General features: G+C 36.4%; 1 pseudogene; it reads right to left on the bottom strand.

The window, feature by feature from the left end:
- Positions 1-26,484, bottom strand: part of LOC109100845 — a 49,941-nt pseudogene extending 23,457 nt beyond the window's left edge.
- Positions 26,485-26,723: the final 239 nt, after the last annotated feature.

The following is a 26,723-nucleotide window of genomic DNA, read 5'->3' as shown; positions in this document are numbered from 1 at the left end:
TACACTGAGTATAAGATGACACACAGTCTGTTCATTCACCCAATGCTGCATATTACTCACAAAAATGGCAAGAGCTGTTTGAAATCACCATCTATCTACATCATCATATACATCATCATTTTCTCACCCTCATGTTGTTCCAAACCTGCAGGAATTTCTTTTATGGAACATAAAAAAATATAATTTGAAGAATGTTAGTGACAAAACATCTCAGATTCCCCGTTAACTCCCATTGTATTTTTTATCCATACAGTAGAAGTCAATGGGAACCAGAATTGTTTGTTTACCAACATATCTTCATTCAAGTTCCACAGAAGAAAGAAAGCCATACAAGTTTGGAATAAAGTGAGAGTGAGTAAACAATGACACAATTTTATTTTGGGTAAAAAATGTTTTTATGAGTATCGACAGTCTTTACTCTATGATTCGATTTTTTAGTACTGTAATTTGTGTGTGTGTGTGTGTGTGTGTGTGTGTGTGTGTGTGTGTGTGTGTGTGTGTGTGTGTGTGTGTGTGTGTGAGAGAGAGAGAGAGATCTGTGCACGGCGGTTGAGTGAAGTAATGTCTGACATTCACTCATTTGGTTTTTTAATAGAAATGCTTAAATTGAGTGCTTCTTAAGCACACAATGCATTTTCAAGTGGGCATTTTAAACTAAAAAATACCACAATACAGAGGATAATTATTCTGTATTATTCTCAAAGAAACAAATGGGATTTTTTTTTTATGATTTCACCCTGCAGTCACAACTGTCAGAGAGACAGGAATACTAAACCAGTCTCTTTGACTTTGTGGACCTTTACACACACACACACACAGTGCAAAAAACCCCTACACACAAACACACACACACACACACACACACACACACACACACAGAGTCCTCACATACTAATAAAAACTGGTTTAGAATTTACTTGGAAAAAGCTTTAGGTAAACAATTTTCACTCAGAAATTGCTAGTAAATGTCACACATAATTACAAAGAAATGGCAAGAACCATTTAGAATTACATATGAAATTTTTAAGTAGAAAGTGTTCTAAACAATGATTCATTAAATCTTTAAATAAAAAGATTACTGGAGTACATTTTACAAAAAAATACTATTTCAGTCTTTTAAAATGTCTTGCTTAATTCAATGTGCTACCATTTCTTTGTAAATATTTGTGACATTAAAGGGGTCATATGATGTGATTTCAAGTTTTCCTTTCTCTTGAGGGTTACAAGCTCTTGGTGAATAAAGAAGATCTGTAATGTTGCAAGACTAAAGTCTCAAATCCAAAGATGATATTCTTTATAAAAGTTAAGATCAACCACACCTTCCTAAAGCGGCTCGCTCTAACACGCCCCATCGCCTCTACCTCATGATTTGGGAAGATTTGCATAACACCACCCAAATGTTCATGCAAAGAAACTTTTATTTTTCATGCCATGCAACTTTATTCTCTCCGGGCGGTTGTCGGCGCCATGCTGTAGAGACACTGTTTGTTGTGAAAGTGGAAAATACTTTAGTTTTTGCCTTTTCCAAAAGAGAAGAACAGTTCAACAAATATTTAAATTTCAACAAATTACATTTACCACTGATCCCTGATCATAGAATAGAATGCCGGCTGTTCTGACTCACAGTCTGTAAGCACGTTACATATGTAGAGGATTTGCCACTGATGATTCAAACACGAGTTTTGAGCAGTGTAGAGCAGAGGTCCTCAATTCCAGTCCTCACGCCCCCGTGCTCTGCACATTTTGTATGTTTCTCCTGTCGCTTCAGACATTTGTTCTATTCGAACATAAGTGCCCTGCGAAGTGGACATCACAGGATATTCTGCCATGATTCAAATTCAAAGTGAACGTATATGTTCCATTCAAAAGTGCATTGAAGTGAGCAAGACGCGAATTCAAATTGTATTTATTTACAGAGGTATATGATGTCACACTTGTCCGTGTTTGAAGACGCTGTGCAGTGCAACCGCGGAAAGAATGTTCTAAAAGTGAGGTAAACTTCAACAGATTTCCTCTGCTCAGGGAGTAGGAAACAATGAACACTGTGTAGGGACCATATCATTGGGAACACAGTTCATGCACGGAGATTATCGGAATCAGGTGTGTTAACAAAGAAAAAGACGTGGCAGAGCTGGGGGGCGCGAGGACTGGAATTGAGAACCGCTGGTGTAGAGTAGCGCTAGTTGTTTGTCGTTTTATCCGATCACAAATGCAGACATGGTTTTATTTACACGGAGCGCTTCAATGCAATGCGTAAAAACACAGTATAAGTCATTATAACCCGGAATTATGTCCCCAATGGATGCAACAAATGGCCTGTTTGTAATGAGATTTTATTGCTTTTTGTCTTTTGGCGCGGTGTTCTGACCGGGACACGCATCACCGATGGCAAGGACATAACATTTCCGTCACACGCTTGAGGCATTCGGCCAATCACAACGCTTACTGCTTTTCAGAACGATGAGCTTTGTAAAAAAACTGCACGCTGCAGAACAAATGCATAGAGGAGAAACAATAATGTACAGTATGTGGAAAATAATGTGTTTTTTTTTTTATCTTAAACCACATAAACACATATCATTACACCAAATACACAAAATGTTCTTTTTCTTAGCAACATCATATGATCCCTTTGACCAACGTTTCAGTTTCATTGATTTTAATGATAAAAATCAGCAAGAGTCAGGGGTACTCTAACAAACCTGCTTTATTCATTTCTACATTAATAATTTTAAATTTAATTTAATTTAATTTAATTTTAATTTAATTTAAATTAAAAATTTTATTTAATTTAATTTAATTTTATTTAATTACTTTATTTTACCTAAAGAAAATGTGTTTTCAAAAATCAAAAGTTTTCAATTTAATTTAATTTAATTTAATTTATCATTTTATTTTATTTTTATTTTATTGATCTATTTTATTTTGGTAAAAGGGCCAGGGTATTTATATTTTATTTTATTTAATTACTTTGTGTGTGTGCAGCTCCAAAGAAAAGTGTGTTTTCAAAAATATTAATAATTTTAAACAACTGAATGACTATTTGGATAATAGGAATTAACATTGCTTTATTAAGTTATAATAATATATTAATTCAAGCAAGAATCTTTACATCCAGAAGACCGCGTCGCTTCTGTAGCTAATTGATTGGCAGCAGTCTATATAGAAAAAATGAGCAGTAACTGCCAAAGCATCTATTGATCTGCTAGCAGCAGATGCCTGTCTCAAGTATTCCAATTATACATACCTGGTAAAAAAGGGCCAGGGTATTTATATATACTTTATTTATTGGGAACAATGTAAGCTATCTTGATTTTAGAGCTCACACCTACCATGTGTGTGTGTGCAGCTCCTAAATCTAATGACATCAAGTCATTTTTCTTTCTGGACTCTCACTGTCCACAAATATTACACTATAAGCATGAGCCTTCTGGATACAGAGAAAGGATGATGTAATTTCTAGCCAATCATGTTACATGCTGCATCACCACCATCCTCCTTATCCGGAGAATGGTTGCTAAAATGCTTAACACCTTGGCAGCAATGCATCCACCCAGCCCCCTGTCGCTTTGTAGTTTACCCTCCTGTAACTCGCTCTTCCTTTGTTAATGTAATTGATCCAATCAATTAATGCACATCTGCCACTGAATCGCAAAAGAATATTCCCATGCTGCTTTAAAATTCAATCTAAAATTGGCCTGGTAAGAATTTCCAGGTTTCAGAAACTGCCAATTATATTGCATTTAACATATGGAATCAAACAAAGTACATATAAGTGACATTTTCATAAAATCAGGGGGTAATGATGATATTTTGACATATTGTAGAGACATATTGCGAGATTCTACTTAAACCTTCAAACATACAACATATGCAATGAAAAACAATTTATTCAATTTTAATCAACTTCTCCTGCAACGCATTCACCGCTCAATACTCCACAGAAAGCTTTGAGTTTAATTTTTTCATTTGTAAACTACCAGGAGATTCTGAGAAAAACGGGTGGGCTGTGAGTTTGACAATGCTATTATAGAGAACAAAGCGCTAAGATGAGCTCACATGGACACTGAGAACGGAGACGCCACAAGACTAGAGTTGAAAAGAGAGAACGATTTTATTCATGTCGCAGTACACACCGCAATATAACCGCCTGTTTATTCTTCTTTGTCTAAACCAGCCTGAACTTTAACAGAACAAGCCAAAATGAGCAAAAAAAGGTCTATGTTTGAAAATGACATTTATTTATTCAGTTATCTGTCAAGTTAGATTAAGGCTTCCAGACAGATTTAAATTGGCTTTCATTTGAAAGAGCTTAGCTTTAATTTCGGCAGGAACAAGCAAAAAGCAATACTAATAAGGATCAATGCCAAAAAAGCATGCACTAAATTAAAAGTCCTGTCTGCATGTACTCACTTTTGACTATTAAGAATGCAATGATTTAGTGACTTTGAGCAAATTACAGCCAAGTCATTAACAATTTTCAGAACCTTGATAAGATTTTCCTTTTCCAGGTTTGAATTCCTATTATATGTCTTATTTTAAACAGCAAGCTAGTATGGAACAGACTATGGAAGGGCTCATCCTTTTTAATAAAATGTTTAATGGCCTTCAGCTTACATTACAGCCATAGTCCAGAATTTGTTGTTCTTTCAGTTAGCTGGTAGAATGCAGGGGGTCAAGGTTTGTTTAGTTAAGCATTAACAGTCAGCTAATGCTGTGTGATTTTTTTCTGGACAATAACTACAAATTTTACTACAAATAGATTTTTTTCTCCAATGAAAATCATTTCCAAATTTCACAGCATAAGCGTATTATATGTAGGTATAAGCTGCAAAGGAATGGTAAATTTCCTGAAACTTTCCAAAATTCTTCTGAAAGTTTTCAAAAAATCCTGCAATGTTTCCTAAATTTAGGGGCCTTAAGCATACAACAACATTTTTGAAATCTCCTCAGCCAAAACGGAAACTTTTTATGCTGCTTTGCCTGTTCACATTAGACAACAACGGTATGATTTTGGGGGATATGAAAAACGCATATTTTTGAAAACGGGTTTCCTTAAAGTGCAAGTTTTGAAAAAATGCCACTGTTGACGTATTAAAACCGATTCATCGATTAATCACCCAAAACGGGAATCTTTGAAAATGGTGACGGTTGCATGCGCATGCGTAGTACGCATATGTATGTAGACAATGCGCAGTACGTGTTCATTTTAAAAGGCAAGCGAACAAACATACACAACAAATGGCACAGTACATGGTACTGTTGTTGCTGCTCAAGAGTTTGCAAAGCTTCTTCAGCAAAGTATGGATTTACTTTCACCAATATTACAACCAACAGCTGAGACACATCATATATACACGCAACAGGTTCTGTTTACTAAGAAGGTGACAGCGCCAACTACTGGTCTGGCATATGTAATACAGCATTTTTTGGCCATTTTCACAGATATGTGAAACGGGAATCCTTTTGAAAACGCTATCGGTGTATACGTGAAACTTTTTAAAACACAAGGGAAAAACTTTTCAGTTTTTGACTACATGGTTGTCAACTAAGCCTTACTCTACTCCTAAATTTAAAAAAACATACTCAAACACTGTTAAAAATATCTTCAATATAGTATGGGAAAGAATCAATTTTTTCAAACTATTAGAAACAGATTTCAAATCAGCATGCCTTAAAATGCAGTCTTTGTAGGCAGCTTACTAGGTTTTATAAAAAAAACTACTCACAACAATTGGATCTGTGAGTCAAAACAGAAGTTTCAATTAATAGGCTAAACTCATGTAGCCAGACTTTTGAGTTTCATTTAAAAAGTCTGGTACACTTTACACTTCTGGGCCAAGAATGACTGGTTTAAACAGGAGAGGGGCCATCTGACTGACATGAAAGGCCCCCAACTTATGATAACTGGCGCATTTACAGTACATGTGAGCTTCTAAGTTTCTAAACCCAAACACCCTGCTGGGAATCTTTAAAAGGCACCACAAATCTTGGTAACTTTGTCAAATCCAATTTCTCCTTTCATAGGAACAAGTCCAGCAACACAGAGTTCCTGCAGACAACTTTCTCCTCCTAGAACAGGTCTTATGCGTAAAACCAACCGAATCAGTATTTTGAGCTTGCAGTTTGTGTGGAGAACACCCCTGTGCCGTTTTCTTATTCTCTATGCGTCGTCGTGTGGAATTGCTCTAAGCTGGTTATCATACCAGGAACGAGGTCTACAAAAGTTGATTGATATCACTCACATTGCTAGTACAAGAAGGATCTGGATCTCCATTAGTCTGCACAGGTGAAGAAGCTGTAGGCACCGTTCTCCCACACCTAGCAGCTATCCCAACACCTCCTGCAGTGGGAAGTCAAAGAGGGGGCAGCTCAGCCGTGCGGGGTCTCTGACACACCACTGGCCCGTATAACGCCCGAACACTTCAAGGAACGCCCGGCCGGTGGTAGCGGGACCTCGTAGAGGACATTGTAGACGTAGCTCTCCACGGCAGCGGCGGGGCTGAGGCGAGGTTGACAGCCTGGTGCAGCTGTGTCCAGAAACCTTCTGCAGGCGTGGGGGCGAAGCCCATGGGTGGTGATCAGACGAGGATGCAATTTGGATACATAGAGAGTGTCCTCGGGCTGATGTACGTAGGAGTTGGAAACGCTGCAGGTCGAGACAAGGAGAGGGAGCAGCGAGCAGTTGGGGGGGGGGATGAGGGGTGGAAACGCGTGTCTTCTGGCGTGGCGAGGTGTGGTTGGTGGTTTGGCAGAGATGTCGTACTGTTCTGCATTGTGCATGTGTGTAGAGCGTCTCATGGCCCTGCAAGATCTGCTTGCTGGTTCACCTCCTCAAAGAAGGTGAGGGCAAGGCCGTGGGTTCGGGAGCCATCCTCTCCTTGTGATAATGAAAGAGTGGAACTGGGGCCCACGGAATGTCTGTCTGGGTTGCGGAAGGACAAGCCCCTTTGGCATTACAGAGCTGTGGGGGAAACAAAAAAAGTGGGTTCTGAGGATCTACAAATATTCAAAATACTCTTTTTGACCTTCAACAATTCCATTAATTTTGAGCCACTTCATATCTCATTTCATAGACTCAATATAGCATGGATTCCAACCACGTTCCCGTGAAGCCCCCCAACGCTGCACCATTTAGTCAGAACTACTCTTAATGGGTGTGTCTGACAAAAATTTTGCACAGACATGCCTTTAGGACGTGGTTGGGAACCACTTCCTATATAGCAACCCGTGCAATTAAGTGTATGATATGGCCATTTCAGACTGTCCAAGTAGCAATGCCATGTTTGGACAATTAACAGAATGTCTGGAGAGTGCATATTTCTATTTTCCGTTTGCAGTAAGCCTGTGCTAATATCTCAAATACAGTGTGGGCAAAAGGGCGTTGTTAGGCATGACCAGCAGCACCACCTCCTGTGCCTGTCTGCTTTATAACAGGTAACGATACAGGAAGGCCTTGGTGGTAATCCCAAAAAGATCCATTTTTTTTGACAATTCTGAGGAATCAGAATTGGTTAGTTGACCTCTAAAGCTGAAAATAACTCGTCCCATGGGCTGTCTGTGTGAACGTAATGTTTTCCCATCAGCACAGTCCGCTGTTGTCCATGCAACAAAAAACGGCACTTCTGAGTCCTTTAAAAAAATATGTTTCACTAGTCGCATCTATCCATGCTCGGGAGATCAGAATCCCAGGTATATATGACTCTCCTCCTTCAGACGAATAAAAAGCTTTGATGAGAAATATGCTAGTATCATGAGAAACCCAAGGTTTTGTTTTTGACCACAGCAAAGGAAAACCAGTCTACACTTAGCTTATAATCAAAAATCCTCCATCATTTTTTTTTTCGCAAATCCTCGTTTTGTACTTCTAATCATGACCGGTGTTTTGTTGCTTGCTCTCTCCTCTGCCTCTTTCAGGTTCAGTTCATCTTTCTCTCCGGAGTTTACGCTATGCCTACGTCCTACAATCATCCGCTAGAACGCCATTCACTCATGTCCGCAGGTATGACAGTTAGCAGAAGTTAAAATTAAACAGTAATAAAGTTGTTTTAATATGTATATTTTTCATACACAAAACACATCAATTTGGCTTCAGAAGGCCTTGGTTATTAACCCCCCCCGTGCCATGTGGAGTGCTTTTTATAATGGATTGATGCACTTTATTGGACTTCAAAATCTCAACACCTATTCACCACCATTATAAAACTTAGAAAAGCGAGGATATTTTGCAATATAAAACTCCAAATGTATTCAATCTGAAAGAAGAAAGTCCATATAACCAAGAATGTAATTTTCATCTTGGGTGAACTATCCCTTAAAAGTTGGAGTGGAATCGACAACTGGTTCATTGTATCACTGATTAATTTTTTATGACTCTTTCCTCCAGGTTACTTTATTTTTCCAATATGTGGCAACCAGTGAGTGTCTTTTGGAATATTATGAGTGAGTCTTTAAATCATTCAATCAAAAGAATGGTTGACGTTGTTTCACTGCACGTTCACTCAGAAAATGCACTGAGCCATTTTTTCACATCAAAAAATATAGTGCTTGACAAAAAAGGTGTTTTGCATTAAAGGGTTTTTTATATTGTAGAACTATTGCATATTTTCATTGCATTTGCTGGTGGCCACCTTGTTTTCTAGAAACTGAGAATTAGTTTTTGAAAAAGCCCAATATTGGTAGACCTCTATGTGTGTCACTCACCATGGCCCACTGCATCCTGGTCAAAAGGGTTCCACTCCACATTGTCGGGATAGTGTGCATAGAACTTTAGATTTTAAAAGTTCTCCGCAGTGGACTCTGCTCAAAATTCTCACCTGAGATGTGGACAGAAAGAGAAAGAGAAAAGAAAAAAGATAAGCTCAGAAAGCTCTTTTCCCAGCAATTATCCTTAAGCCTTCATGGCAATTCAAGCAAACCACATGAAAAAAAGTGATAGAGTGGTAATATATCTTAACATTAAATTGCTAGAACAGATGAAGCAAGAAGACATTCAAAAAAAAAAATAAAAAAAAAATAAAAAAAAATAAAACAAAAAAATTCAAAAACAAAAGAACCAGAAAAGATTAACAACGCATGGAAAAGACGTGCCTCGAAAATAATTCCAAGTGAAGTAGTTACAGACCAAGAGGAATACAGCCCACCAAGCGAAGCTTGGCAAAAGTTCACCAAGCAGTGACTGACAAACAGTTTGGAGTGCTAATAAGTTGCTGCTGCTGAGAGAGAGAGGAAGAGGAAATGGAGTTGAAGGGATAAAGGGCAGGAAGACCGGTGATCCCACGCTACCCAACCACGCAGCCTTCTCACACATGAGCAAACAGCGGTGCTGTGAAAGAAGTGCCTGGAAAGGTTAAAGGTTAGCGGGCACAGGCCTATGGAAGCAAATTAGTCTCAAATATAATTCACGCAAAAAACACAATTCACACATGCGTAGACAATTTCACATGCATGAAACCTAATTCACGTACACACAAAAAAAATTCACGTGCGTGAAAAAAATATATATTCACAAAAAGCAATTCACACATGCGGAAAATAAAATTATTATTCATAAAATACATTTCACAAATGCAAAAAACAATTCGTAGATATACAACTGTGCACAAAAACCCTTTGAATGTTTAAAATTTACGAGTGTCTGAATGTACAAATCGTCATTTACTACGAATCCACTCGGATTTGTGTGTGTGTGTTTTTGAGACTTTCCTGGCAGAGCTCTCTTCCCACGGGGGTCTGTCGTACTCTTTAGCCAATCAGATGCGAGCTTACCATTCAACCAATCATATCATAATAAGCACTGAGATTGCATTCAAGGGAGCACGATTCTGCGCACCTTTTGCGCAATATGGATTAATAGAATGGAAATTAAGCCTTTACATCAGTAATCCCATAGACAGTAAAAGAAAATGGACACAGCGACCAAATTGGAACTCAATTGAGACAAGTGGAAGCCCATTTTTAGCGATTTTTTAGCACTTCCGTTTCTGACGCGCAGACTCAAACAAAGGAAGCTTCTGCCATTATTGTGACTTCCATCCTGAAGTCTTGCAAAACTACTCTCCTTGAATGCACTCTCAGTGGCTTATGATATGATTGGTTGAATGGTAAGCTCGCATCTGATTGGCTAAAGAGTACGACAGACCCACGTGGGAAGAGAGCTCTGCCAGGAAAGTCTCAAAAACACACACACACAAATCCGAGTGGAATTCGTAGTAAATGACGATTTGTACATTCAGACACTCATACATTTTAAACATTCAAAGGTTTTTGTGCAAAGTTGTATATCTACGAATTGTGTTTTTTGCATTTGTGAATGTATATTATATGAATATATAATTTTATTTTCCGCATGTGAATTGCTTTTTGTGAATATATTTTTTTTTTCACGCACGTGAATTTTTTTTGTGTACGTGAATTAGGTTTCATGCATGTGAAATTGTCTACGCATGTGTGAATCGTGTTTTTTGAGTGAATTATATTTGAGACTAATCTGCTTCCATACAGGCCGAGCTGTGGTTGATTGTGATACAAACAGGAGCACTGACTGCAGGAGTGGAGAGCATAGTGGGGAATGGAGGTTACCTTCTTCTGCACCCGCCAACTGTCCTCTGGCAACATCTCTGAATTTAGTAGCCTGTATATACTGGCATAAAGCTACACAACAGATAAAAACAGTTAATCACTGACATGAGAAGGGTGAGTAATCTTCACTTATTACTTATAGACAACACCATTAAGGGCACTTCTGGAAGTCCATTAAGGAGGACAAGCAGTTTCGCATAAAAAAATATTTAAGTAAATTATCATTGTATAAATTAAAAAATAAAATAAAAGGCTAATTATAGTGTATTTAAATGTCACAAAACAATACTAATCAATCAATCAATCACTTTTAAAATAATAAATAAATATACATATAAAAGTATTTGATTTAATGTTTAAACAATTAAAACAATACACCAATAAAAAAAAAAAATAATAATAATAAAAAAATGCATTTGACATTGATTTCTTTAACCATTTGTAAATTGCTTTTTAAATGTTTTCCATCACCATGTCAACTTATACAATAGTTCACCCAAAAATTAAAATGTGCAGAAAATTTATCCACCCTCAGTTTCTTTATATGAACAGATTTGGAGAAATTTGGCATTTCATCACTTGCAAATCCATCATTGATGTTTTAACTCTAAACTGTTGCATCTAGGCCAAAATATGAGTCCATAATACATACATAATCCATAATACAGGTTCCTCAAGTGAAAAAGTCAATCCCTGTTGTCCTTGTACATCAAAACCCACCGACATATTTGATTATAATAGTTTTTGCTTATAAACGGTACTTGATCTATGCATATTTCTCTCCTGATTTAGATTAATCAACTCTATTACTGGAGAATGCAATATTACAGATAAGGGGCTCGTATGTTTGCTGGAAGCAGTAGTTAATTGATGGACTGGCATTGTGTGGATTATTATGATGTTTTTATCAGCTGTTTTTTACTCTCATTCTGATGGCACCCATTCACTGCAGAGGATCCATTAGTGAACAAGTGATGTAATGCTAAATTTCTCCAAATCTGTTCTCTATCTTGGATTGCCTGAGGGTGAGTAAATTTTCAGTGAACTTTCATTTTTGGGGTGAACTATTCCTTTAAAAATGTCTTAAAACCCATCTGTTCCATTCCATTGCATTCCTGTCCATTGTTGTGGAGATGTTAACTCATTTTTCTGATCACAGATTCTACAGATTCAGTGTGGGTAATTTTGTTTTTGAGAAGTTCTGCTCACAGTCACACACATTAGACACACAGCATGTTGAAACGAGACTGAAGGCGATGTGTGCCCGCATGAATGTCACTGGTGTTTTCCTCTCCTCTGCTGCCCACACATTAAAAACTGACTCACTTAGAGCTCTTCAGCTTCTATATCAGAGACAGTTTAAGATATTCAACTAATCATCATGGATAATGAACAATACAGCCTTGATGCAACAAGAACAGACTTGTCTCTGAGGGATATGTCCCTGAGGAATGTGTTCAGGTTTAAGCGGAGGGTAAGAACGTGTTTATTTGTCACCAATCTACAGAGGCGTTCTTTATGTGTGGCATTTAAAAGACGAGCAACAATTTAAATCCTCTAGTTTCTCCAGTCTGGGATCACTACAGGAATAAAGCCACGAATGTGTGGAATTAACCAGCACAAACACCAGGGGCTCCTGGGCCGGTGTCAAGCTACAAGTACCCACCAGAGACACCATCACAAGCATTATATGACAACATGCTACAATATTTAGTATGTTGCTAAATTATGGATTTTTCTGTTCTTCATTCAAGTTTCTAATCTCTCATTTTCCATGAAAATCTTATTCCCATATAGGTTATTGTTCTCTTTCCTCTCAACTTCTTTAGAATGTGTGTAAAATACTAAAATATGAGATTCAGTTGAGAATTGAAATAAAACTAGTAAAAGTGTGTAAACACTAGAAACTCCTAGGGGAATGTTACATAACGCCTGAGAAGCAAACACCAAGGCGGATGCTAAAATCTTTACGTGTGGACAGCCAAATGATTCTATTATTAAAATATTATTCAGCTTTCAACTCTCACTACAATAGATATCTAAAGAATTTTTTTTTATATATATAATAATAGATTCTTACACCTTTAAGAAAAAATACTGGCATTAGTTGAGATGTGTTGTGTAATATTTAATATTCAGGGCTCGCAAAATCGCTAGCCCGACATCCCAGGGCTATTGTGTCTTCCAGTCGGGCTACCAAAATATATCACCGCCCTGCCGCTCCCACGTGTCCCTAAAAAGTCTTCAATTAGTCGTAATCAAATTTAAGACCATAAAAAGTCTTAAATACCTTAAAAGGCATAAGAAAAGTCTTATTATAATAATAATCTATAAGTATAATTTCAAGAGGTCTTACATTTGAAGACGGAAAGACAAGATTCACGATATGGCTTAATGTGATGATTAAGGCTATGATTTCATTTCATAAACATGAGCTGCACGTCTCAAAATGTGGCGTGGGTGTTTTTTTTATATGAATGTGACTCTAAAGGGAACCGACTGTCGTCAGAAAAGTTTCAAAGGTATTTTCATTTCATCTTACCTACAATGCCTGATAAAGCAGTGGCTGTTTTGTATAGTATACAGCCGTTATTGGGGAAACCTAATTTATAATTTCTGCCATTTCAAAAGCTCCACCTGCTTGGCAGAGAATGAATGTGCATTTTCAATTAGCCCGTCTGCTGCTTTAGTTCAGACCAATGCGAAAATCGACCCATGTTTTTATGTAGCAAAAAAGAAGAGTTGTAAATGTGAACGAAGCTAATGTACCTTCTAAAGATCTTAACAATTAAGATAGTAAGATACTGTATATATTTATATGTTTTAAATTAATATAATAATTTATATGTTTGACTCATCCCTTTTCTTAAAAATGGTTTAAAGGCTGCAATGAGATCATGAAATGTGTATCACTTTATGGTTTAATATGTCACCATAGACATTGCGCTACCCTGCTCACAGTATTAATTTTATCTGTGCAGGCCATAAAAAGGATAATAAAAAGCCTTAAATTGATTTTTAAAAATCCTGCAGATACCCTGTAAATAGTAAAATAAAATTCCTTCCTTGATATTTGTGCTTTGAAAATGTTTTTGATTGGCTTTTTTCTATATTTAATAAAATTATCTTTTTTTTTTTTTTTATCTGGGCTAATTAAATGTATTTATAATAATATAATATCCATTAATATAATTTCCTGAGACTAACATCTCATACATTGTGACATGTATGCAAGAATAATTGATGACAGACCACTAAATTATTCAAAATTGAATGCATATTTGAAGTGGTTATGCAAAAATGCTTCTAATTTACCAATGGAATTAATAGACACACTTTATATAAATTAAAAACAAAAAAAGCTGAAAAAGTTACAATTAATGGAACCATTCCTAAACCATGTATGGACTTGAATTTGTGGTATATATTTTTTTATAAAATCTGAGCATAATTTCATGGAGTAAAATGGGAAAAATGTCTTAAACTTTTACTTGCAGAATTTAAATGAAAGATTATTTATTCAGCTTAAATCTCAATTTATGTATATATATATATATATATATATATATATGTATACATACATACATACATACATATATATACACATACATACATATATAATATACATATATATATATATATATATATATATATATATATATATATATATATATATATACACACTATTATACAGTACCATTATTGTACAATTTTTTACGTTTATCCAAGACACCCAATGTCAGCCATCAAATATTTAGTTTATAATATTTAGCATTATAAAAGCATATCTAACGCAGAATGTTAACCATATTAAGCTTATTTTATTTCACTTATGCAAATCCCTACATAATAATAGTTACCGCAAGCAAATTGTGGTCACAAGTATCCATGACATGTCCACATGAAACTCACAATCACACCATTATGATTCATGGGAATGCCTTCCATGTTCTTGAATTCAGAGGCAGTGCCACACGCAGAGGCAGGCAGAGTGGAGAAAAGCAATCAGCTCTGATGAAAGAAAAGACTTTGTCATGGTTCATCTGCCTTGTTAATTCTCTGCCAGCACCTCACACATGATTTGTTTTGGTCATGGGACTGTCAGCACAAAAGGCCTCAAGTAAGGATGAGCCAATGGCAATGAAGTCAATGAAAAACTAAACAATCATCATTTTGTCAACAGCAAACAAGCATTAGATATTATGAACTGCAAACAGATCAGCAAGGCCAAGGTGAAAAGCACTTGTAAACAAACAAACCAAATAGTACTCCACTACAAGAGCCAAAGGGGGTCAGATTCAAACCACAACAAACAACAGGGCCCAAAATATATTTTCAAAACTTCTCAGTGGTTCTACCTTTCTATATGTGTATTTCTTTTTTTTCTGTCTATAAATTATTTGCTTCTGATTAAAGCCCATGCACAATGATTTTATTTATTATAAAACAGCTGTAAAAATTGATTTACAAAAAAAGTGAGATATTAATCAGTTTGGAATTTTTTTCAAAAGTTGATTCCTCATGAAATGACCCCTGAAAAACACTTTGGTACTTTTACAAAGAGCATCAGAGCCATAAGAAACCATGAAATAATGTGAAGAGGGAAAACACTATGAGAAATGTGGTTTTCTGAAAGGTCAGTGCTTCAGAAAAAACAAATAAGCCTTATTTCTGACTGCATTTGGGAAAGAGCAGCAAGATGCCACATCAACCACATTAAAATAAGTGGTTCAACAAACCATGAAGTCCTATACACTGGAAACACACACAATGCATATTTTGGCTATTACAAGCTATATTTGTTCCCATTATTTCTGTCAGCCACATAGTAATTTTACTAAGCCTATCAATATTCAATAAATATATGTTAAAGTCTGCATTAAATGGAAGGTTTCTTGAATGAAATTAAATGTAGGGTGGGGCTTGATGATTGGATTGTTGCATTTGCTAACTGCTCCAATTTTCTGCAATGTATGGTAACTGACTTTATTTATGAATATGGTGATATTCATGGAGGCTTTAACTATTGGTTTCTTTTAACAAAAAAAAGACCTCAAGTTGATATAAATGTAGGAAAAAGATGGACTGTAAAAAAGATTCCTTTTAGTATCCAAACTGCTTCCATGCTTCTAGGCTAAGAGCAAGAGATAAACCTTATCTTATAAAGTACTTCTGTATGGTGGCTGAAAGCTTTGCGTCTGTTGGCCAGAGAACAGCCAGAGGCCACAGGCCTGATGTAAATGCATGAGCTCTGCGGAGGAGGAGAGCTCGTTAGTGATGCCCACTTTAGACAGGAAAGAACAAAATTAACCCTTTAAAGTCTTCTGTATCACATTTGACAGGCAAATTTCTAAGGCCTCTAAATTATCAGCTCAAAACTTTCCTGAAAAACCTGATGTACGCAATCTACATGTCTTCTGTCATCATTGTTAGTTCATCCTTTTTTTAGCATGTAAAAGGCCTTTTAGTAAAACTCTGGTACACGTCTTCTTGCTGTGAAATCTCGTATGAGTTTTATAGAGTAAACGTAATAAAGTTTATTTTGTTAGTAATATTTCAAGATGAATACTGACTGGACTGAAGCAACATAGGTTAAATTTACTTGCTTATCCACACATAATTTTTTAGAAAATCATTTTAAAATATATGAGTATCTTCAGGCTTTTGAGGAATGTTTACTTGTTTATCTCTCAATTATCATTGTACTGTATTGCATTATGAAAGAAAAAAAAAAAACTAAAAAAAACTACAGAGCTTTGATCATAAAACGAAGCATTTAAATACAATCTTCCAAAGATATATTATTGATAAATTTAAGGTGAAAACTGATATTTATATGCATTTTATGTAATTAGTCTGTTATACTGTTATAAAGATCACGTTGATTTACCAGTGCTTCCCACACATAGATTTCACCTGGTCGCCCGAGTATATCTGGTAACACAGTTTTGCATTTTCTTTATTTTTATCCTCTTATACTTTTTTATCCAAGATGATGAAACCAATCGCAATTCGATTTAGAGGCCATTCACATGTAGTGTCTAAAAATTTCGAAAAAAATTCAAAAGAAATTTCAGCTACAGATAAATGGATTTCCAGTCTTTGCATTAACTATACTACTAGATATATTTATGGACATGAGAAATAATAAATAAAAACCTGTACAGCTATAATCAGCTGTTCGTCCATCTTGATTAAGCTTTTGATCTCTGTTTGATATTTTGGCCATAATAATATCAGCAACTGCACCAAGTTCACAAAAAAAAAAAAAATTGTTTTTTCATCCTAAAGTATGAGCTTCACGTTCTCATATAATACTACATGAGCCATAAAAGCCTGATATCAAATATGCAAACTTTAGAATTTTGTGTAAAGGATCAATAAACTGTTCCCTAAAAAGTACATATTTCATATGTCAGGCTTTTCAGAGCAAATACTTCTAAATTTGCAATGACAGGCCCTGAAGTACCACCAGTTCCCAATAGCATGATTTCAAATGCATAGAGCTTTGACTACTAATTCAAGCAGCTGCAGGAAAATACTGAAAAGAACCCCCAAACCTGGGAATTTAAGAATGAGAAATGACAGATTAATTATGCATTTGATATTTTGTGAAGTGAGGCTCTGCTAATGAGTAACTGGTAATTGATGTGATGACACAATGTTGATCCTTGCAGCGTGATGCTGTCAGATGAATGTGAAGCCCAGACAGAGAGAGATCGTGGGTAGCATACATCTATGTGTGAGCAAAGAAAAGGGCACAAAGAGAGCAATTGAATTTCAGAGTAACAGATGGCTGATGACGTTTTCATGTGAAAATGATCCCCCGCATATCTTAAAAGTTTACCAAGTCCAAACCAAACCCAAGCGGCCTCTTGTTCATTTCCCTTGATGTTTCATTGCTTTCTACTCGCTGTGCTCCAAATCTACTCTTTTGCTGCCATTACGTAAGTTCAGGGTAATATGCAATGTCTTGCAGATGTTTTTCTTAACCTATTCTCCTATTTTACTCATTCACTACACTGAAATATTGGCTTATTTTTTATTTCAACAAATGGAAACTCTCAGTTACTTAATGTTGAATCATCTTATATTAGAAAATACAGAACAATTACAGTGTCACTTGCATTTACACTGCAGGTCTTGTTGCCCAATTCCCATTTGTTGACTATACCCGGTTTTTGTTGACAACCAGCTTACATCTTCTTTCAAAAGTGATCCATATCTGGTATCTGCATTTACATGATATGGATACTCTTGGTAAAACAACCCAAGTTAGACGTACTGACCAAAAAACAGGGTTGCCAGGTCTGCGAAACAGCCCAATTGCTAATCAAAACTAGCCCAATCGCATCTTTTCCACGTTTTATCAGGCATTTAGGGTGAGGTGGAGAGATCACTTTAACCCGTGGACTAAAAATCAACCCATTGCAACAGAGTAAAAGTAGCCCAGTTCTGCAGGAAAACCACAGACTTGGCAACGTTGCCCGGAAAAGCATACTTCTGAGTTGACGTCATTTGCCACCATCGCTTTTTCAATGACATACGACTCGCACTGACAGGGGAATATCCAATCTGTCTGTTTACATGGCAGAAGCAAATGCATGTATCCAATTTATGTTTCCACATATGAATGAGGCCTGAAACCGTTCTGAGAATATCAGTATCCATGTGCTTTTTCCTGCTTATGCGTTCGTGGGTAATATCCGATCTGTGCCACAAGGAAGGAAAAAATTGGAATTGGGTCACTTACAACCATGTAATGTAAATGCGGCCTTTGTGTCACAGTTGCTAAGGTGTTCTAGTTGGTTTATACTATGTTGCTGGTTAGTTTTCACCATGGTGGTTGTTTGCAAAGGTATTCTGAGTGGTTGCTGACTGGCACAAGTCTGAAATCTTAAGTCAGACTGACTAAAAAGAAACAGCCCATTTTTTCTCAGTTTTGAGGAATCATTCATATTCACAACAAATGTTGCACAACTGGTATTTATATGCATTCTATGCTTTTTATTGCCTTATTTCCAGAAAAATAACTATATGTGACCCTGGATCACAAGTCTTAAGTCGCTGGGGTATATCTGTAGCAATAGCCAAAAATACATTGTATGGCTCAAAATTATTGATTTTTCTTTTATTCCAAAAATCATTAGGATATTAAGTAAAGATCATGTTCCATGTAGATATTTAGTACATTTCCTACTGTAAATATATAAAAAATTAATTTTGGATTAGAAATATGCATTGCTAAGAACTTCATTTGGACAACTTTAAAGGTGATTTTCTCAATATTTTGATTTTTTTGCACCCTCAGATCCATGATTTTCAAATAGTTATATCTCGACCAAATATTGTCCTATCCTAACAAACCATACATCAATGGAAAACTTATTTATTCAGCTTTCAGATGATGTATAAATCTCAATTTCGAATTGAGCCTTTTGACTGGAAAATTTACCCTTATGACTGGTTTTGTGGTCCAGGGTCACATATTTTATGTATATTGTTATTGTGAAATTCAATTAGTCATATCATGATATAATATTTTGGCCAAAACACTCAATCTCAAATGTACCATTTGGACCAGATTACAGAGATTTACATCGAACAGCATGCTATCACTGTTTTTCTTTTCAGGCAACTTTGGTTTTTGGGATTCACGACTGTTTAAAGGTATAGTTCACCCAAAAATTTAAATTGTGTCATCATTTACTGACACTTACATCGTTCCAAAACTGTATGACTTTCTGCAGAACACAACAGAAAGATATTTTTAAGGACACTGTGTTCCAAACCACACTGGACACCATTGAATGTCACTGTATTTAAACTTCTTTTTTAAACTTATTTTGTATTTGACAGAAGAGCCTGGCTGATTGAACAAAATGTTGCTAAGCTAATAAAAAGGTGTAATGACACAAGCTTGAGTATTGTGTGGCATTTTTCCAGGTTTACAGATTACTGGACTTTTATTTGAGGTACATATGAATGATTTAGGTGTGCAAGGCATCATTTACTCTATTTGGTATTCCACAGAACAACAACAAAAAAAAAAGTTCAAAAGATTTGGAACAAGATAAGTAAATGATGACAGAATATTAATTTTTGGGTAAACTATGCCTTTAACTGTTCCTAAAAGCATCCTATGATGCGGTGTACAGGTGTATTAGGGGTATTTTATTGTTGGAGAATGAATCAAGACCATTGAAAGAGGGGACAATCATAGGTGAACAGCACTTCCAACACTTCAGCAACTTAGCGTGGTTAAAACCAGCAGGATATGAACGCTGTGTTCCTCTGCTCCCACAGGAAGAAAGACATGAGCTCACTTTCACACAGGAACAAACAGACTACATACATGGTTAAAGGTAGCTCATTTCTATAATTATACGGTGTACTATGAAATGGCTAAGGCTGGACTGCTTTAAAATAGCTTGGTAACACATTATTTTAAGGTGTCCTTGTTACACATTACATGTACTTACTATTACAATAACAAAAAACAAAAAATTATGCATAACTACATCCAAGTAACCCTAAGCCAAACTCTAATCCTAACCTTAATCCTAGTCTTAACCATATAGTAAGTACATGTAGTTAATTAATATTACTCAGTAATTAAATGTATAATTACACTGTAACAAGGACACCTTAACATAAAGTGTAACCAATGGCTTTAATTAAGCACACATCTTTAAATTCTGCATGCTAGATAGAGTTAAGACCATTTAGGAAAGTACAGGATATTCAAACAGAAAGTGGATCTTCAATCAGGAAGTGGACTTCACATGCATGTTTTGTAATTTTGTTCTCCTCAATGCAGCAGGAAGCTTAAAAATATCCAATAATGCCGCTCTTAAAAACATCTTTATCATGCATGGTGGATTAATGGCTAATCAGAGTCCAAGGAGCTCAAAGGACAACTCTTTCATGATGTCATTGAGAAAGAGCCCAAGAGACGGGGGTGCATGAGAACCCCTGGGGGACAGTGTTTAACTCTGTATGTGTGCGAGCGTGTGTCCAGCCCAGCTGCCTGTCCTCAGTGTACCGAGGGCCTGACGGTGCACCCAGGCTTTGAGCCAGCCAGTCAAAACGCTCTGCTAGCAGGGCCTCTCATGCATATGCTAATGAAGCCCTCACCCTGTGCCCTGTCATTGGGAATAAAAGAGGGTTTTGTCACCAACTTTGCAGCATTATGCAAAAACAACAGGACAGAGGATGAAAAAGCTAATTAAAAAAAAATAGTAATATGAGTATCACAGGTAATCTAAGGTTATGTGGAGAAGACAAGTAAAAGTTAGTTAGTCTGCAGCCCCATTTAACAGCATTCATTTGATCAGTAGCATTACAGAAGTGTTTTTTTTTTTACAAGATTTATGCACAGTCTGACTCTGAGAATGTGCAACCGTTCAATGCCTTCTTCACACATACAGTTTTTGCACTCTATAAATGTGTTATGAGTTTTGATGCCCCCTTGGTTTCCTCTTGGTTAAAATTAAAGTAAGTTTTTAATAACTTCCTTGTTTGAGTAGTTGCTAATGGGATTTCTTTGACATTTCAAAGTATTGAAAGTGTCTATAAGAAACTTGGTTATGTTTTTGTGGTGACTTGACATCTATGCACAAGATGCAGTGTTGAGGAGTACCATATTACAAAAAGCAATACTACGAAATAAACCAACATATGCTCATTGGGGAAAAAATACAATGAATTTCCAGCTGAAATGAACACTAGTTACTGTAAAACACCAAAAACTTTTATTTATTTTTACACAAAAATGCAGGGCCAGACTATAGATTAATAAAAACTAATTTTTACACAGTTCCTTGCACATTATGATGTTCTACAAACACTTTTACCATTGTGCTTTTGTAAACTAATAGATTTTCACATTTGCATCACTTAACCAGCTCTATATGTATGGCTTTTCTAAAGTAGTAAACTTGCTCGGTAGCACACCTAGTACAGCCCTGCACTTGCAAAGAAGAGCGAATGGGTACGAATCCAGTGAAACGAGAGTCATAATAAAAGTTCAATGACTTGTAAAAGCAAGCTGCATGGTTGATTAAGCAAACCTTTTATGTTATGTTTTCTTTTCTTAACACTATCGGTTAGGTCTATGGTATACCACAAAGAAAAACACCAGTGTTTACTGCTGAGTCACTCTGGGAGTTCCAAGGGAAGGAAGAACCACAAGTGAACCTCATTTAACCGGAATCATTTAAAGTTTCAGTTCCAAAAAACTGGCCCACAAACCCACGTGAAAAGAAAAGCACTTAACTGTGCACTTAACATGTCAACTGTCCATCCATGGTAACATGCTAAAGGGTACAGGAAGTGGGAGGAACATAAAATCAAGAATTTCTTAAAGGGTTAGTTCACCCAAAAATGAAAATTAGCCCATAAATTACACACCCTCAAGTCATCCTAGGTGTATATGACTTTCTTCTTTCAGACGAATATTGAAAATCGTCTTTGATCTTTCAAGCTGTTTAATGGCACTCAGCAGGTGTTGCAGTGCTTCAGTCCAAAAGAAGTGAAATAAAAAGCACCCATCCTTAATAAAAAGTGTCTCACACGGCTCCGAAATACATGGATTTGTAAAGAAAAATGTCGTAGGAGTTGCTAAAGTAAGGAAACTTTGCTTCCTTTGCTCCTGTTAACAAATGTTGGTTTTCATGAGACTCACCAGTGCATGAGCAAAGCCGACCTCATACATCATCCGCCCAAAGCTGCTTCCATGTAAACTGTTGGCCAAAGCTACATTTAAGTGATTATTACGTTTTGAACATGGACATTTTTCTTACAAAAATGCATCAATTCGGTACAGGAGGCCTTTGTTGAGACACTTTTTATTATGGATGGGTGCTTTTTATTTCACTTCTTTTGGACTGATGTGCTGCAACAACCGCTGATTGCCATTAAAAAGCTTAAAAGATCAAAGACAATTTTTAATATTACTCCCACTGGATTCGTCTGAAAGAAGAAAGTCATATACACCTAGGATGAAATGAACAGTTATTTTACACAGTTATTTTTCAAAAATCTACAATAAATTTTTATCCAAATTAATGCAGCTCAGTGTTTCCTCCACTGCTTTTCTGAATCTCACAAAGGCAAAATAAATATTGTACCCGATCTGTGAACTTGCTGTGAGAATTGATTGTGTTGAGATAAAAAGTGTGGTGCAAAAAATGACAAGATCAACAAATTTCTTTTAAGCTGTCTTCAAGCTGCAAAAAAAGTATTACAGGTGATTCACAAACATATTCTTGTGAGGCAGTTTCTGCAGTCAAATGACTCACAAATTATAAGTCTTAAATTAGTCTGACAAATCCTTTATTGAATTAATTATCTGACTCACTTACTAAACTGTAAGTTGTCATTACTTTCATTGATGTTCACTCAAAATGAAGCAAATTTTATAAACTTATGGCATCACTGCTGACTGGTTGTCCATACGATAACTTAACTAGTTAAATACATATTATTAGTTTAAATTAAGTTTTTTCCCACCTAGCACAAATATTCTGTTTTGTCCTCATTTAACCTCAAATTTAAGGAGGGCAACATATCAGGCTATCACTGGAAAACTGACGTGCTTTTTCTTAAACATGCTCGAGTGCAATTGTGACCCACTTTCAATGGTCTAATGGATATTTTTCATAACTGCCAAATCAAGCCCAACTGTCTGACCCAACAGCGAAATGCAAGGAACGACAATGGCTCTTATTTTCTGTCTCTTTGCCAAGAGATATGCTAACGCTTCAGCAATGCACAGCATTCCCATCGCCAATAGGAAAAAGAGCATATCAGAAAGGATCACAAGACGCTCACATGGCTATGCAGAGCACTTTTCTATATCAGAATATCTATATCAGAATCCATTTAGTAAACCTCATGTAAATATACAGAATGTCCTACAGCTAAAATAACAATTCAGCAATACAGTGCATTAAAGAGATAGTTCACCTAAAAACATTTAATTCTGTCATAATTTACTTGCCCTCATGTCCTTCTAAAACTGTAAAACTATTAATTTCTTTCATCAGTGCAACATAAAAGAAGATATTTTGAGAAATGTCTCCGTTTTGTTTGTTTGTTTGTCCATACAATGAAAGTCAATGATCACCAAAACTGTGTGTGTGTGTGTGTGTGTCTATCTATCTATCTATCTATCTATCTATCTATCTATCTATCTATCTATATATTGCTGCTTTAAAGAATTATTATATAATGTAACTTTTATTTGTAAATAAGCAACGTAATAAAAATATACTTTTTCCATATAATTCATATAGCCATAAATATATTTATTTATTTGTGTTGCAAAAAATGTCATAAGTATAATTTTATTACCATCTGATAGCATCATTGTAACATGGTTCTCCTACAGTATCTTTTTTTTTTTTGGTAAAGGTTTCAACCAAAACAAAGTAAAAACAGCAAACTGACAACAATGATCAAAAACTACTGAGTGTGAATTAATTGAAAAGATTGTAACATTGCAAATGCATGACAAAAAAAAAAAAAAACCTGACTGACTCGTTTCCTCTAAAAACAGCATGTTAGCACTTTCATTCCCCAGCTAAACTAGGCCAACACAGACTCAAAGAATGTTACCCAATCACGTGCTTAAAACATGACATGTTAAAACATTTTAAATGACATTTTAAAACAAGGAAATCTTTGAAATTCTAAATCTCCTGTAAAAAAAAAAAAAATCTTTTAAGTTTTAAGTCACTAAAATCTTGCTACAACAATGTGGCTGGATGCTGCATTAAGAATTTACGACTTTTTGTTCTCCGCAGAGAATCTCAGTGACCTCTCTTTGTCTTTAGGGTATGTGTGGGACACGCTTCAATGATCGGCCTCTTCCCAAGGGGTCACGTCATGGTGGACACCAGTCACTTTCACTACAGGGTCAGTTTTACTACAACCATCTCTAAAAGTATCATTTATTGCTCATTCAACACAATGTACTCTCAACAGACATGAGTGATTGCAAGCCACTCCAACACTCAAAGTCGCACAACACTCATGATCATACTCTCTAACAAAATACACAAGGGTAAGGATAATTCAATGGCCTGAGGCCAGTGTGAGAGCATTGACTTGTTATCTGGTGACCATGTACAAGTCAGAACCAGAAAAAACTTAATTGCCATCTTGGTGTTTTAGGCATTGCAAACTTTAACTTTTGGTTTTCTGTTATGCACTGAACATTATGAATTCTACTGATTTAAATGTCACAAATTATGTGCCAATTACTATATGTTATTATTAACTGCTAAATTAGCATAATCCTGACCAACAGAAACTACCCTTGTTGTGCTCTGCATCCATAAATAGAACTTCCTGGAACTTAAATTCAACGAACAAAATGCAGTGGCTGATTCACAGTGTTTCACCTTTTACATACGATTTAAAACACCACGGGTGCAGTTTACAGCAGCACAACTACTGACTCTGATCCAACAGAATCCTTGTGATATGAAACATCCTTTTTCACAAAAATCCATGAACATCTGAGAGGAAACTGAGGCTCTGATTACAGCAGTGGAAATCTACCAAAACTGAAAATGCAAGTTGAGGAAGCCTGAAACCACAGGAAATCTGCACTCTTGCCCAACAAGACTTCACGTGCTGGTTCAAAGAGCCTTTTAGATGAGACGATAGACTAAATGATCCACTGTAAACACTAAAACATGCTACAGCCGGAGTAAACTAGGATATTTAGACAATTATTTTATGTCCAGTTACAGTGAGTGAACGCTGGAGATGAAGGAGTAGATCAATAAGATGTTAGGTCGGAACAGTCTGAACAGATTATATAATAATAAAACCTTGTTTTGATGAATGCTGAAGATGAACTGTTTATGAAGGAATCAATCCTGCTGCGCACATGAAGTCAACACAAGTATATAAACCACTTGATTGTATGAAGACTATTATAGAATATAGATTCATTATACGACTTTCACTGCTACTGATCCTCAGTCTTTTGCCTTACATAAGTAAATAATGTCAGTCTCCCTGCTTTGAGTTATGTTTTATGGCTTGTATAGAGGATATAAATGGAGGAGCTATTATTAAATGACAGGTGCTTTATCTTCTGCTGAGTTTAATTAATGTGAGTAAGCTTTTCCCAATAAAAGTCAGTAAAATGTTGACAGATTTCCTTTAAGACAAATCAAAGGGTCTTGTAAGGGCAACTATCTATTTTTGTTGTCACGTCCAGTGTCTGTGAATATAATATATCAACATAAATCTCAACACTCGTGTGTTGAATATTGCACAAGTCCACCGTACTGAAAATACATAATCGCGTATTTTCAGCTGTTTTGTTGATGTTATCATTACAGTACTCACTGTTTATTGTAGCGCAATGATTAATAAATCACATAACTCAAAAGTATAAGCATATATCCGATAAAAAACAAATAAATGTGTCGAAATCAGAGTGCTAAACAGCCTCAGTCTTGACTGGGTCTTACCGGACAGCTCGTCTGGTTCTAAGCCGCTCTCGGTGTCCAGACCGCAGATCACGAAATAATCCGCGAAGCGGCTGGAGCTGGAGCTGAATCCAGTGCTCATTTTGAGACGGCTCCGCTTGTGCTCTTCTGTGTGTGGGTCTAGAGGAGCGCATAGTACGCGCTCTCTAGATCACTCTGCGCAGCCATTGCGGATGCGGACCAAGTCAGGAGCCCTGGGCGCCAGTCGCATTGTGCCTCCGGTACAGCTGTTCTCCGTCCTCTGCGCTCGCTCGTGCGCACGCGCGTCGCTTTGCTCGGGACGCCGTTATGCGTTAAAGCCCCGAAGCATCATCGCCGAAGACCGAAGGAACGCCGCCGCGTCACGCTTCCGGTGCGAATGCATAATCACTTCTTTAACAGCAATGAAAGTCAAGTCACATAGTAAGTCATCAACCAATAATTAACTTTAAATAACGTCATTAGTCTGCGGTTTTAAGAATTTGTCGTAATAAATCGCAGCAGCATAGAAATGTGTTGTTTGATGTTGCCCTCTGGTGGTGTTTGGAATCACATGCATATAACTTTAGTGTCTCCTGAAATAAAGCACATGATGGCATTGATCAACCTTCTGTTTGATTTGGGTATAGTGTGTAATAATGATATAGATAT

Source organism: Cyprinus carpio, unplaced genomic scaffold, assembly GCF_018340385.1.
Source record: "Cyprinus carpio isolate SPL01 unplaced genomic scaffold, ASM1834038v1 S000006513, whole genome shotgun sequence".
Lineage (NCBI taxonomy): Eukaryota > Metazoa > Chordata > Actinopteri > Cypriniformes > Cyprinidae > Cyprinus > Cyprinus carpio.
This window is presented reverse-complemented; position numbering and strand designations above follow the sequence as displayed.